Source organism: Myxine glutinosa, chromosome 4, assembly GCF_964187855.1.
Source record: "Myxine glutinosa chromosome 4, kmMyxGlut1.1, whole genome shotgun sequence".
Taxonomy (NCBI): Eukaryota; Metazoa; Chordata; class Myxini; order Myxiniformes; family Myxinidae; genus Myxine; species Myxine glutinosa.
In genome coordinates this window covers 204768010-204784416 of record NC_136264.1, presented here as the reverse complement: position 1 = coordinate 204784416, position 16407 = coordinate 204768010, and positions in this window count along the sequence as shown.

Here is a 16407-nt window from a genome sequence, read left to right as displayed (position 1 = left end):
AAGTGGGCGGCGGCCACGCCCGAGGGGTAGGCGTGGCCTCAGGGTATACACCGGGCGCGCAGCACGGAGCGCGCCAGTGCTACAGTGACCTTTTGAATAAAGAACATTAAACTTACCGCGTTGTCCGCTTCCTCCTTGGTAGCAAGTCGCGCGGGTAGCACCGCGTGCTAAATTGGTGACCTCCGACATTCGAGTCAGCCGTCGCTGACTACCCGAAACCGCCGCAACAATGGCTACCAACGCGGTCTCCATCAAGCTCCCCGAATTCTGGGAGTCACAAGCCGAAGTTTGGTTCATGCAGGCGGAAGCCCAGTTCCGACTTCGAGGCATCACGGTGGACGAGACCATGTACTGCCACGTGGTCGCCGCCCTCGGGCCCGGCACGGCCACCCGCGTCGTATCGGTCCTAAGGGATCCACCTGCCGACGGCAAGTACGAGGCGGTCAAGCGTCTCCTCCTCGCTACGTTCGGCCTTACGGTGGATGCACGGGCCGATCGCCTCTTGGACCTCCCCGAGATCGGGGACACGCGACCGTCAGTCCGTATGGACCATATGCTGGCGCTCATGGGCGACGAAACCCCGAACGCTCTATTCCGGGCGTTGTTTCGACGCCAGCTGCCAGCACGAGTCCACCTCGCTTTGGCTGGTTCCGCATTAACGGAACCCCGTGCGCTCGCTGCTGAGGCCGACAAATACTACGCGGCTTTGGACACGCAGGCGAGTCTTGGCGCGGTTGCCGCTCCAGAGGCTCCCGAGGCTTTCCCCGATGCACCGCACCTCGTGTCCGCCGCCACGCCCCGACCACCACCGCCGCCGCGAAGAAAACCGCGGCCTCCGACGCCGCAGCTGCCCGCCTGGTGTTTCTTCCACGCCAAGTTCAGCCACGAGGCTCGGCAGTGTCGCCCGCCGTGCTCCTTCGGCAGGTCGGGAAACGGGCGAGCCGGCGCTCGGTGGCAACGGTGAGCGTCGGCAATTCCAACAGCCTTCTGTACATAACGGACACCTTGTCCGGGTGCCGTTACCTGTGCGATATGGGAGCGCAGGTGAGTGTCGTTCCTGCCGGTACGTCCGACAAGCACACCGCGGGCCGAGGTCCCGCGCTGCTTGCGACCAATGGTACGTCTATACGCACGTATGGAAAACGCTGTCTCTCCCTGCGGTTCGGAGGTCAGGTTTTCCGTTGGTCGTTCGTTACGGCCGACGTGCCCATGGCACTGCTCGGCGCGGACTTCTTATGTGCTAATGGATTACTGGTCGATGTAAAGCGCAGAAGGCTTGTCCAGGCTGAGACGTTCAGCTCGCTCGCGTGTGCGCTGCCCGCCTCGTTGAACAGCTCATAGAGCGGCTCATCGAGCGGCTCGCCGAGCGGTTTGCTGAGCGGTTCCGTTCCGGCCAGGTTCATCTGTACGCTTCCGGCAGCGGACGAATTCGCCCGCCTCCTCGCGGGTTTTCCGGCCCTCAAGCGGCCGACCTTCTCGGCAGGGACCGTCAAGCACAGGGTGGAACACCACATCCCCACCGCCGGGCCACCGGTCTATGCCCGGGCACGCCGCCTCGAGCCGATGAAGCTCACGGTAGCGAAAGCGGAGTTCACTACGCTGGAGCGGCTCGGCATCGTGCGGCGCTCCGAGAGCGCGTGGGCGTCCCCGCTCCACATCGTGCCCAAGCCCGGCAGGGGATGGCGACCGTGCGGGGACTACCGGCGCCTCAACGACGCCACCACCCCCGACCGCTACCCCGTCCCCCACATACAGGACTTCTCCGCCCGCTTGGCGAATATGTCCTTCTTTTCAAAGGTGGACCTCGTACGCGGCTACCATCAGGTCCCTGTCAGGCCGGAGGACATCACGAAGACGGCTGTCATCACGCCATTCGGGCTTTTCGAATTTCTTCGGATGCCCTTCGGTTTGAAAAATGCGGCTCAGGCGTTCCAGCGCCTCATGGACAGCGTCTTGCGCGGCTTGGATTTTTTGTACGTATACCTGGACGACATCCTCGTCGCCAGCGCGTCCCGCGAAGAGCACCTTCACCATCTCCGCACGCTCTTCGAACGTCTGGGCCAGCACGGCCTGATCGTGAACCCCGCCAAGTGCCGGTTGGGTGTCGTTGAAATCGACTTTTTGGGGCACCGCGTCACCAGGCACGGGGCCGTCCCCCTACCGGCCAAGGTGGAGGAGGTGAAGGGGTTTCCGCGCCCCCGTACGATCAAGGGGCTCCAGACGTTCCTGGGCATGGTAAACTTTTACCATCGGTTCCTGCCCCGCATCGCCCAGCTCCTGTGCCCCTTACACGAGGCCCTTCGAGGGAAGCCGGGCAAAGGTGATGTTACCTGGACCGAGCAGATGGACGCGGCGTTCTCGGGCGCGAAGCTCGCTTTGGCCAACGCACCATGCTCGCACACCCGGCGCTCGATGCACAGATCGCCCTCACCTCCGACGCCTCGGACTACGCGGTGGGCACGGTGTACGAGCAATGGGTGCATGGAGCTTGGCAACCGCTGGCGTTCTTCAGCCGGCAGCTTCGCCCGCCCGAACGCCGTTACAGCACCTTCGACCGCGAGTTGCTTGGGCTTCACCTGGCGGTCAGGCACTTCCGCCATCTGCTCGAGGGCCGTGCGTTCACGGCCTTCGTCGACCACAAGCCGCTGGTTTTCGCGATGGGCAAGGTCGCCGAGCCGTGGTCGGCCCGGCAACAGCGTCACCTCGCGGCCGTGCCCGAGTACACGACGGACATCCGGCACATCGCGGGAAAGGACAACCCGGTGGCCGATTGCCTTTCCTGGGCCGTCGCCCACATAGTCCACCTTGGCATCGACTATGCCCGGATGGCAGCGGACCAGGCCGCCGACCCCGGGGTCCAGGCCCTACGGACCGCCGTCACGGGCCTCCGCGTCACCGAGGTGCCCTTCGACGGCGCGGGCACGGCCCTCGTTTGCGACGTCTCCCTTGGGCGGCCTCGCCCCATCGTGCCCGCAGGCTGGCAGCGCCAGGTTTTTGACGCCATCCACGGCCTGTCCCACCCGGGCACGAGGGCCTCCCAGGGGTTGGTCGCCGACAAGTTTGTCTGGCATGGCCTCCGGAAGGCCGTCCGCGGCTGGACCAGGACGTGCCTCGCGTGCCAGCGCGCAAAGGTGCACCGACACACCCAGGCCCCCTTAGCCCCGTTTACGGTGCCGGAACATCGGTTCGACCACGTTCATGTGGACCTGGTGGGACCTCTGCCCCCCTCGCGGGGTTTCACCCATGTCCTCACCATGGTGGACCGCACCACCCGGTGGCCGGAGGCCGTGCCTTTGGCGGCGATGACGGCAGCAGACGTCGCGCAGGCGTTCATCGCCACCTGGGTCGCCCGGTTCGGCGCCCCCTCGGACATCTCGTCCGACCGCGGCCCCCAGTTCACCTCGGAGCTCTGGGCCGCAGTCGCGCGGGGGCTCGGGGTCCAGCTGCACCGAACCACGGCCTACCACCCCCAGGCCAATGGCCTATGCGAGCGATTGCACCGCTCGTTGAAGGCCGCGCTCCGGGCCACCCTCCGCGACGGCGGCTGGGTCGACAGGCTCCCCTGGGTCCTGCTGCGCCTCCGGACGGCGCCCAAGGAGGACCTGCGCGCATCCGCGGCGGAGTTGGTCTTTGGACAACCGCTGCGGGTGCCGGGCGAGTTCCTCCCCGACCCCACGGCACCTTGGTCCACGGCGCAGGATCGTTCTGCGCTGCAGGAGACCGCCCGGAGGTTCGCCCCAGTGCCGACGGCGCACCACGGGCACCCTCCTACACACGTCGCCCCGGAGCTTCGCACCGCGGAGTACGTCTTCTTCCGGCACGATGCCCACCGGACACCACTGTGCCCCCCGTACGACGGGCCTTTCCGCATGCTGGAGACCGGGGTGAAACATTTCACCCTGGACATCGGCGTCACTCCTGACCGGGTGTCCATAGACCGCCTCAAGCCGGCCCACCTCGACGTGGACCACCCACCGCCAGTGACTCGGCCCCCGCGTCGGGGCCGCCCCCCTGCAGGCGGACCCCCGGCACCGCCCAGCACCACAGGCACGCCGCCCCCCGGTCCGGCACCCATCCCGGGTACAGCCGGGGGCATCCCAGCTGGCATCCCTGCACCCCGGACGCCGCCGGTCGCCAGAAGGTGCTTCGGCCGGGTCATCCGTTTGCCCCGCAAACTGGCCCTTCAGGTGCGCGGGAATTCTGGGGGGGGGGGGGGGGCGCGTGTGGCGGACACGAAAGCCCACTGGCGTGGTGACATCATTCCGCGCACCAAGTGGGCGGCGGCCACGCCGAGGGGTAGGTGTGGCCTCAGGATATACACCGGGTGCGCAGCCCGGAGCGCGCCAGTGCTACAGTGACCTCTTTGAATAAAGAACATTAAACTTACCGCGTTGTCCGCTTCCTCCTTGGTAGCAAGTCGCGCGCGTAGCACCGCGTGCTAAACTGCTATGGATAGGTACCAAGCAAGCCGAACCCGGACCTATGGGTGGAGCTCGCAATACTGCAGACCGTTGATTGGTCAATCACAATCGTCAATTCAGGAAGAAAGTGAAAGGTTGTCGTAATGTTACTCGCTACATATGAAGGCAAACGTAACATACTGTACCTGTATTATTTGTTTGCGTCAACGAACAAGGCCCAAATCTTCGTTGTCGGCCTTCATAATTGTCTGCAAAAGGTTCTTTCTCTTTTTATCTGTCTCCTCTTTCTGGCGTCTTTCAGCTTCTTCTCAAACACGTCCTCTCTCTCTTTTTGCATTTCGCTAAAAAAAACTCATGTTCAGATAAAACCAAAACCCGACGAAGAAGTGAAACACAGCTTCAAGTTCCTCCATAGTTGCGGTGCCGTTTACACTTTAGTGTCGCAGGTAAAAACTACAATGGCACTCAGTAGAGAGTATACCTCTGCCAGGTGAACAGTTTACGTTTTGTATCCCAGAATAGACCAGAAATCACAATACTGCTGTGTATCGGTTTTAGCTCGATCTCCCAATGGTGAAGAATCACTTAAACAATTCTAGTAGCCGAATCCGGATCTTCACCAAAATCGAATCATTTCGTCCTTGTCACATACGCCACATCTCTGCCAAATTCCGTCCAAATCCGTCCACAACTTTTTGAGATATTTTGTTCACAGACAAACGGACAAACAAACAGACAGGGGTGAAAACATAACCTGCATCCACCTTTGGTGACGGAGGAAATGACGTCACCACAGCGGTCGCGTTTTTTTTCGTCACTTCAGATAACTCCGCCTATTTTCACGGTTCTGTTGTGCGATGGAAAAACGACACATGGATTACCGTACCGTACCGCACAGAACCGTGCTGTACAGTGCCGTACCGTACCGTTGTGTGCAATGGAAAAACGCGTCGAAAAGGGTGTAAATGTCTTCAGGAGTCTTAGGGGTCTAAATCGGGTCAGTGGGTCTAAAGGGTCAATGGGTCTAAAGCATCTAAGCGATCTAAAGAGTGTAAATGTTGAATGGGGCAAAAGGGGGCATAAAGGGTCTTAAAAGGTCCAAAGGGTCTAAAAGGTATAAAGTGGTCTAAGGGGTCTAAAAAAGGGGTCTTAAAAAAGGGGTCTTAAAAAAGGGAGACTAAGGGGTCTAAAAGGTATGTTTCAATAGTCCGCAATTAATAGTCATAATTAATAGACATAGTCAAGGTCCAAAAATAAGTAATTAAGAGACGTACTGACAGTCCAACTCACGATCAAACAGTACATAATTAATAGACAGGCTGTCTTTTAAAATCTGCCAAGATTAAAATTGGAAGATTAAAATCTTCCAAGGAAACGGATTTCCAAACAGGCTTTAACTTCGAGGCATTCAGCCAAAATATAGCGGAGAATACGCATGGGGGGTGGGGGGAGAGACCGAAGAGAGCTTACCTTGACGGAGCCGGCAGTCTTCAAACCTGGATAAATTAACTCAAACAACACAGGGTTAAAATGTACAAAAATAAACAGGTTTAATGAAAGAAATGCTGGTAACAAAGAAAAGACACGATAAGCTAAATTCCTAATTGGAGCGCTCCCACATACAGACTCGAATACAAATAAAGGATAAAATAACTGAAAATAAATATGTGTTATTTTGTGACACTTATCTCAAATCGGCTCGTGTATCTTGTCAGGAATCACCAAAGATCGTCTGAGGCCTTGGCAGGAAATGCACATTCGTTGGCGTGCAGAGCTTGGGTTGGAAAAAAACCAGGCCTCCATGCACAGTTCGCTCTTCCAGCGGCGCTTATTTCGTCGTCCTCGCACGGCAAACCGCAGCTCTCGGTCCGCGGCTCTTTCTCCTCACGACCACGATCAAGATGTCCTCCTCATGACTACTGGCAAGATGTCCTCTTCACGACCACAAGTAAGATCTCTGAACACGGCCGTTCGTGATGAATCCTCTTTGCGCAAAAGTGCAAAATGCGACCGTTCACCACCAGATCCAAAACGAGAAGGGTGAGAGGACGTCGATGCTGAGAGAGCCAAAATGCGACCGTTCACTAACAAAGTCCAGAATGAGAAGAAACGAGAAGCTGTCAGCACACGACCGTCCACCACCAGACCCAAACCAAGAAGGAAAAATGTCTGCCATTCCAAGTATTTTGTACGCGTGGCTCTGACATCATCCGTACCTGCTTCACCAATCCCCTAGTCCCTTCTCACCAGTCCTCTGTCCCAATCAAATCCCGGACCAATCACTGCTCTTCAGGGCATGGCTCATGGCCCTGCCTGTCCTGTGTGCTCACCAAGTCGGTGTTATCCACGGTAATGCTTCATTGCTGGTTTCCGGTTGGTTTTTTAATTAGTGTGTTTAATAATAATAATAATTCATTTATTTTGTATAGCGCTTTTCATGAAGCCCAAAGGCGCTTTCATGAAGCAAAGGTTTAATGGCCGATTTCTGGCTAGGTGTCTCGTGCGGTGTCATAAGGAACAGAGGAATAAATTACAGAGGCAATTACAAACAGATAATCAATTACCCATAATCCCTCGCTAATTAACAAGCTTACCCGACATCCGGTCTACACAAATTCCCTACTTATGATACATCGAGGTTTCTTCTTCTTCACGACAGTCGGAGCACACTAATCTATACACTCTACCTGGACGAAGGTATCCCTACCCCGCCCCCCCCCCCCTCCCCACAAACATAACAATACTCACATGGGTCAACTGCAGCTTCACTGTCCACCCATGTTTTTTGGTTTTATATACTATTATACCGTATATATCAACTCAATCGGATGAAAATGATTATTTGTGACCGTGACATTTTGACGTATTAACCTTTAAAACAATAGGCTTCCAGATTGTCACTACCTATATCAGGTGCTTTAGTTTTGTCAAGATCAGAGTAATATGTGACCTGTAGGCGATTGACATACAGACAGACAGAACAATAGACCAGACCAACCAAAATACTTGTGAATCTTCGATTTTGCAAGTAACAATTTTGCAGAGCTGGCACCCAGCTCTGCTCACCAAACTCTCCTCCTATGGTATCCATGGAAATCTCCATGCATGGCTTGCGGACTTCCTCTCTGGTCGTAGTCAACGTGTGGCCCTGAATGGATTTCTCTCATCTCCCCTTCCTGTTCAGGCTGGAGTTCCCCAAGGCAGTGTGCTGGGCCCTGTGCTTTTTCTGGTCTTTATCAATGATCTCTCCGACTCTCTGGAAAATCCTCTCTATCTCTTTGCTGATGACTCCACTCTCTGCCGCTCCATCCTCTTCCCTCAGATCGGCAGTCTGCAGCCTCCTCACTCTCTGAAGACCTGGACAAAATCACAGACTGGTCAAACAAGTGGAACATGTCTTTCAATCCTGACAAATCTTACACTCTTACTATGTCTCTCCGAAAAGATCGACTGGACAACCCTCCCATCTACTTTCTCAACAATCCTCTCCAAGAAGTTCTGTCGCTCAAGCTTTTGTGTCTCACTATCTGCCATGATCTTTCTTGGGAAAACCACATTTCCAAGCTGGCCTCCAAAGCCAGTCGCCGACTGGGCATCCTCCGTCGTGCGAAGTCCTTCCTAGGCACACCTGAGCTCCTCACCACATACAAGGCTTTCATCCGCAGCTCAATAGAATACTGTTCTCCCCTATGGGCTGGTGCTCCTGCCTCACACCTGGCTCGGCTTCACGCTGTTGAATCCAAAGCTTTCAGAATCATTGGAATCTCCCGCGATGAAGCTATCTCTGAGGGCCTTTCACTCACTCACCGCAGGCAAGTAGGTGGTCTTTCTGTCTTCTACCGACTCCTCTCCGGCCTTGCTCCCCCAGCTCTCTCTGTGCTCTGTCCCCCAAATATTCCTACAGGTCGCACAAGATCTGCCAGCCACCCTCTGATGGTTAAACTGCCGAAATCTCGGCTCTCTGCTCACCTTCACTCTTTCATTCCTCTTTTCTCCCGCCTCTGGAACAAACTCCCACACTCACTTCAATCCCACTCCTCCCTCCAGGTCTTTAAAACAGCTGTTCACCACCATCTCTTATCTTCCCCCATCCAAAACCTTGATCTTTTCTACCCCCACTAATTCACCCCAGATCCACCTTGTTTGAAATTCCAACTTATTTCCTGGAAGTCCTGGCAGTGTCCATATGTTTTATACCTCTCCCACCCCCCACCCCTTCCCATGCCTCCCCCCCAAAGCCCTCTCCCTCCCACATTTCTCTCGATGTCTCCATGTCTCTCGGTCCCTGCTCTCAAATGTTGTGTTTGTGTCCTTCCCCCTCTCTCCCCATCTTGTCTACCGCTCCCGATGTTATTTGTTTTATGTGTCTGTTTGTCTTTCTGTGTGATTAATGTTCGCTCTTTCACGAGCCTCGATCTTGTATACAAAAAAAAACAAAAAAAAAACAGACAGACAGACAGGGGTGAAAACATAACCTCTTCCACCTTCGGTGGCGGAGTTAATTAATAAGTGGAGATGAGCAGTGAGCGTGGATTTTCGGAACCTCACCAGATGTGGGTAAATGGGACACCATACATGACCTGCATCACCTTGGACCGGACAGAGCAAGGATTGGATGATTTCTCAAGTTCCTATCGGTGCAATCACGATCAATGCCTGTGAGAGAACAGACAGTGTTTGAGTGCAGACTTTGCATAAGACTTTGTCACTCTCAGGCAGGAACAGATCGAGAGAAAACAAGGAGCCATTCTCATCGATTACCCCAAACGGGCACAACTGATAACCTCACTACTGTAACAAGGGGACTGAGTCATGGCGACAAGGCATTAATTGCTCCGCAAATTGAAATCATACCGTTTTAAGCACTGTGCATTCGCAATACATTCATGGCTAATGTTTGGTTTCAGTTGACCACGAACAATTAATCCTCGCTCCGACTTTACCAGCCAAAACGAAGTTCTCAAAATTTGCATTTAAATTAGAAATCAACAAAAATCGCTGCTGCTTGGAAATGAATCAGTTGGTGATTCAGTTTGGTGAGGTTTAGTAAAGCAGGACAAGCAATAGGCCTCATTATGCTTTTGGGTAAACGATGAGCGGTAACTACACTAGTGAGAAAAGGAAAACTCCGTAACTCAACTTTAGTTACCATCCTTACATTCACTAGCGCCACATGAGGAGGAGTGGGGTGGGGGGGAGGGGACTTTCTCAGCACAGCTGACTCAAAGTAGGGTTTATGGGTATAGTCAGGGTAGTCCAGTAGGATACGGATTGACTGAGAGTAAATTTGCAACAGGAGTTTTTCAATGTGGTTTCTGTGCAGTTTTTGACTTCTGAATTACATATCCAAAATAATAAAAAGAGCAATCACAAACCCTCACCAGGATGTGTTTTCAGTGGTTTTTAAGGCTTTTGTGTTTAAACAAATATGGCGGCCGAACCACGTGACCGACGACGTCATCATTATTCTTTTTCCCCCCACTAATTTACTCCTAGATTATGCTCAATAAATTTCATCTTGATCGGATGACGTTTTGTACTTGTCAAATTATGACGTCATAATGGAGGCACCTATGACATCATCATTCACAGATGTTATTCCCCATGGAGAGTTCTTTACAATAAGCCATGTCTCAATTTTTTCTATGCAGCGCTTTCCGAGATATAGAGGTGCAAACCTTTTCGCTTTTTCCAAGATGGCGGCCGGACCACGTGACCTATGACGTCATAATTGTCATTACAAAATTCTACAGGTGGAGTTTCACCTATGGTGAAATTTTCCTGTCAATCGGACCAACTGTTGCAGAGAAAATCATATTTATTCTGTGCGGACAAACAGACAGACAGACAAACAAACAAATGAAAAATCACTCATAGAGCGACACTTGGCAAAACAGAACAAAGTAGAATGCCACGCAGTAGAGCATCCTTTTGACCTCAAAAATAATTAGTGATTGAATTCAGTGACCTGACATGCAAATCGTCTTCAAATTTTAAGTTAATCGGATGAAAATTGACAATTTTAGAAATTTGGCCTATGTTGACCTCAAAAATAGTTGGTGGTTGGTTTCACTAACCTGATATGAAAATCCTTTTCAAATTTCAAGTCAATCGGATGAAAATTGAGGATTTTAGAAATTCGAAAAAATTGGTTGACCTTTGGCCTGTTGACCTTTTGGCCGATGCTGATCTCAAAAGAAGTCGGTGGTTGAATTCAGTTAGCCGATATATAAATCCTATTCAAAATTCAAGTCAATCGGATTAAAATTGAGGATTTTAGAAATTCGAAAAAATTGGTTGACCTTTGGCCTATGTTGACCTTTTTGCCAACGCTGATCTCAAAAATAGTTGGTGGTTGAATTCAGTTAGCCGATATGTAAATCCTATTCAAATTCAAGTCAATCGGATTAAAATTGAGGATTTTATAAATTTGAAAAAAAGTGGTTGACCTTTGGCCAATGTTGACCTTTTGACATTTTGACCTCAAAATATATATATATCGGATTTTGTCAGACCACGAACTCTACCGTTTGGTGAAGTTTTGTGAAGATCGGTTTAAAATTGTGTCCTGTAGGAAAGTATGTGAGCGGACAGACAAACACACAAACAAACAAACAAACACAAACCTGAGTGAGCAACATACTTGCAAAAAAAAAAATAATAATTTGCCAAGTAACAAACGGACTCAAATGCAATACCCTCTCCTCTGGCGAGGGTAACTAGAACCTCCCTTGGTAGAGCGCATACCTCCACCAGGCTGAAGAGTTTACGTTTTGTATCCCACTGGTAGGCCGGATCTGCATCCGTCCAGACCATTTGTCCTTGTTACACACCAAAATCGAATCGGCTTGGTCTTGTCACCTTCCCAACTCATTCACCAAGTTTTGTCACAATTAGTAGTTTTTTTAACTCCTCATATCCAGATCCGGATCTTCACTAAAGTTGAATAAACTCGTCCTTGTCGCACAACCATCCTGTCCACCAGGTTTTGTCGAAATCCGTCCACAACCATTTGAGATATCCTGCTCACAGACAAACAAACAAACAAACAGATAGGGGTAAAAATACAACATCCGTCCATCTTCGGTGGCGGAATTAATTCTAAAGTAATTCGACAAATTTGGAAAATGGGGAAAAAAATTTGGAAAAATGGAAATCAGGAAAACACAGTGAACACAAATTCAAAATTTAATGATCAGATCATGAATTGTTATCACAGAATCATGGCCAACGGCCCAATCAAAGTAGACTAGATAGCTTCATCAATCAAAGCAAAGTACTCCAATAGTTTAATGAAGTAACGGACAAAGACATCCAATTCAACTTCATTATCGACATGTTCAGCAGACAGGCCATCGTCACAACCACCTGTCTGCCACTGACCGCATATGCTATGGATCACTGTGGACCATTTTCTTTGCAGCTACAGGGTATAAGGTTCTGCAACCATCGCTGAAATTGCAATGGAATCGCATTTAAAAGGGATTCAGGAACAGGATGTGGATGTGACATCACGGGGTAGGATTGGGTGCCTCCTTTTAATAGTTATCTCCGGTCTCTAGTGGTTCGTGGATTGGCTGTTACCTTCCCATTGCACAATTTGATCGTAGGCCCGGAAGTCGTGAAATTTCGTTGATGATTTAGTCGGAGGTAAACGTTCCGGTGCAACAAACGCCTTACCTGTTGTGACCTTGTCCACTGGCATGAGATGGTGAAGTTTGATGAGGGAGTCATTTGTTTGTCCACAAATGACTAACACTGACGTGTTGTGCCCAGCATAACCGGACGTCATCTTGGAACTGATCTTTCGGCCAGAAAACTGCTTCCAACTCACGAAGACTACCCAACTATCCATGATGGCCGAAAGCATTAAGGAACAGGAGATACTTACAGGTGCCTTTTCCCAGTAGGCTTCGCCAAATAGCGATATCAAAGGTGTGGTTTGACGATTTGATATGTTTTCACCCCTGTTTATCTGTCTCTTTGTCTGTGAGCAGGATATCTCAAAAACTTATTGACGGATTCCACTAAAACTTGGTGGACATGATGGTTGCGTGACAAGGAAGAATTGGTTACATTTTGGTGAAGATCAGGATCCGGATACTATCACCTTTAAATCAAACAATACCAAAACAAAATTAAAAATCATTCCAAACAGGAAACTTTTGTTTTTAAGGACGCCACAAAGGACACAAACAACAGGCATGAAGAACTAATGTAATGTGCCAAACAAGGTGGTGTAAAAGACGTAGCATCAACGGCGATAAATTTCCCAAAAATATATTCTACGACCTTTAACATCTTGGATTTCAATTTTAGTGATACTTGAGCACTGCAGAACACAAACCTCGTTTTTAGCACTTTCAAAAACCTTTAGTTTAGCAGAACTTGGACAAAACATTACGGCATTTTACATCATCTCGACCAATCGAATTTGCCGCTCGCTGAACCTGCCCATGTCCTTTATTTCTCCGGACTGCGCGGGGTAAGGTGGTTCTATGAACTCTCCAGGTTAGAATGTTTTTTTCATTGCGTAACCCATAGGCCAGAGCCGTCTAGAACAGTGTTTGTCTGTCCGTATGTATGCATGTATGGCCCTCAAACGTACACCATTCAGAGATGAGGATCAGGTCACATGACAGGGGTGAAGTGATGTCATTACAGTGGTACGACGGCTGACTCCACACACCGCCATTTTGATTCCTATACCGTTCAAGCCGGAAATATCGTTGAACCTGTCATGTATCACAATCGCCATGCTCTACCTTGACGTTTTTCATTCAGTGTGAATCACAAACAAACACGTGAAACACATGAAGTAAAACACGTGAAAATAAGGATCTTTTAGAACACTCGATTGTTGTCGTGGCTGTTGTTGTTGTTGTTGTTGTTGTTGTTGTTGCTTGTGGACTCCTGTGTAGTTTTATATATACACTGAACAGCAATAGAAACGTCACTTCATAAAAATAATTCCTGAACATTTCCCATAGAAATATCAATGCATTTCGTTTAGATATCTCGTTATTTACATTCGTCTGTATCTAAATTTAATCCTAACTACCGACAGTGGTGCACACGTGGATAAAAACAGGTCACCAAAACGCAGGCAAAAAAATGACCATGGTACAAAGTCGTGCATGATTCGCATGGAAATCAGAATGCACGTGCGTCTCCTTGTGACTTTCCCTATAAAAGGCACCCCAAAACGTGTGTTCATCATTCGTGTTTCGATGCCAGCGCCATGCCCAGACTTACGAGGATTCAGTGAGACCAGGCTATTGGAAGATTGCATGCTGGACAGACTGCACGAATGGTTGCCAATGCTTTCTGTGTCAACGTGAGAACCATCTACAGTTTACAGGAACGATACCAGGCCACCAACAGCACCGATGACCGCCCACGCAGTGGCAGACCGAGGGTAACAACACCACGACAGGATCGACATATTGTGCGTCATCACATCCAAGATCGCTTTACCAGGGCTACAGAAACAGCAAGACAAACAATTGGAACCCACCAGAGACACATTAGTGGTGATACAGTCCGTCGACGTTTGAAGAACAGGGACGTCCGTTGTCACAGGCCGTATCGTGGCCCCATTCTTACAGTTCGACACTGTCGTGACCGACTACAGTGGGCCACACAGCATCAAAATTGGCGTTACCAGCAGTGGAGAACCGTTCTTTTCTCAGACGAAAGCCGATACTGTGTTTCCACGGCAGATGGCAGTGTGAGAGTTTGGCGTAGACGTGGGGAACACAACTCAGATGACTGTGTGATGGAAAGAGACTCGTGGGGTGGTCCAAACATGATGGTATGGGGTGCTATTGCTCTCAATCACAAAGTCGGTCCTGTGGTGTTCCAGAATATTGGTCCAGGAAGAGGCAATGGTGTCACAGCTGCTCGCTACATCGATCAAGTCCTCAGACCTCACGTTGTGCCACATTTTGGACATCACGGAAATCACGTCTTCCAGCAGGACAACGCCCGTGCCCACACTGCCAGAGCAACAAGGGACTTCCTGCAACAGAATGACACCCAAACCATGCACTGGCCTGCGCTCAGCCCCGATATAAACCCGATAGAGCACTTGTGGGACGAGGGTCAAAGAAGACTGAATGACGTTCGACCAAGGCCGACAACTGCAGCTCAACTCAGTCAGGCGTTTCTCAGAATGTGGGCCCAAGTGACAAATGCCTTCATCAACCGATTAATCCACTCCATGTACAGACGATGTATGGCTGTCATCAACGCTCACGGGGGTCACACAAGATACTGATTTTGACCTCCCTTGTTCTCACCTGGTCTTGTGTTTTTCTTATTCAGAACATTTCACATTATTGTTTGAACTGTGGTGACCATACCTGTAATGTTTCATGTTGATCCTAAATCTCAATTCGTGTTGATCATGACTTGAAAATAAAGACTCCAAAATATTGATTCTGACTGACGTTTCTTTTGCTGTTCAGTATATTTCTATTGTTTCACAAAATATCACAACTGTAAATATAATTTTGTATGCTTTCCTACAAATCCGATTTTTTATGGCATAGATGTTTGGTTCCTGTGTTTACAGCGTTTGTCTCTCCGTATGTATGTTTGTCCCTCACATATTTATCCTACATGTTGGGTGAGTTTTATAGCCACAATTACGCCTTGAAAGGGAGAATGTAATGCGCCATTTGGCTTTGACAGTTATGTTTCTTTCAACACCCTTTAAGGAACGTTCATATGTTACGTCATATATCTGGTTGGGGATAAATTTTCACAATTGATGATTGGGGGGAGCGGAACTTATGACAACAGGATGATGATATATGATGGGGGGTGGGGGGATGCATACCCCAGACCATATACACTATACAGTCACGTGAAAAAGTAAGTACACCCCCATTTAAAGTTTTGACTTTTTCAACATATTTCAACATACAGCTATTTGATCTTCATTTCAACAATATTGATAGATAAAGGTGATATAATATAACAAATATCATGAAACATTTACATTTTGTAGTCCATTGTATAATTTAAATAAACATAAATACAAATTTCACATGTGGAAAAAGTAAGTACACCCCTACATTTATCACTACTTCAAATACCTAAAATTAGAATCAGGTGCACCAGCTCAGGTGCAAATGATTATGACATCGTTAGAGAGGATCTTGGAGGAACCTGTCTTATTTAAACCTCATACATTTCGTTTGGTTTGCTCTTTGTTGTTGAAGTGTGCGGCATCACCATGCCAAGATCAAAAAAGCTCTCTGAGGCCTTTGGAAAGAAGGTTATAGATGCCTATGAGTCTGGGAAGGGATTTTAAAATATCTCCTAACAATTTGAAATCAATCATTCGACTGTCCGGAAGATAATCTACAAGTGGAGAAGATTCCAAACAACTGCCAACTTGTTCAGGCCAGGCCGCCCCAGCAAGTTCAGCCCGAGAGCAGACCGCAAGATGCTGAAAGAAGTCTCTAAGAACCCCAGAATGTCATCACGGGACCTACACGTAGCTCTTGCCACTGTTGATGTCAAAGTGCACGAGTCCACCATAAGAAAGAGGCTGCACAAATTTGATCTACATGGGAGGTGTGCCAGGAGGAAACCTTTGCTGTCCAGAAAGAACATCAGGGCAAGACTAAAGTTTGCCAATGAACACCTCGGCAAAGACCAGCACTTCTGGAACAATGTGCTCTGGACAGATGAGTCAAAGGTAGAGCTATTTGGCCACAGTACCAGAGGACATGTTTGGCGAAAACCAAAGACAGCATTTGACCACAAGAACCTGATACCAACTGTAAAGCATAGTGGTGGAAATATTATGGTTTGGGGAAGCTTTGCTGCATCAGGGCCTGGGCAGCTCACCATCATAGAATCCACTATGAATTCTTCATTGTACCAGAGGGTGCTTGAGGATAATGTGAGGCCATCTGTCGGAAAGTTGAAGCTCAACCGAAGGGGGACCTTGCAACATGACAATGACCCTAAA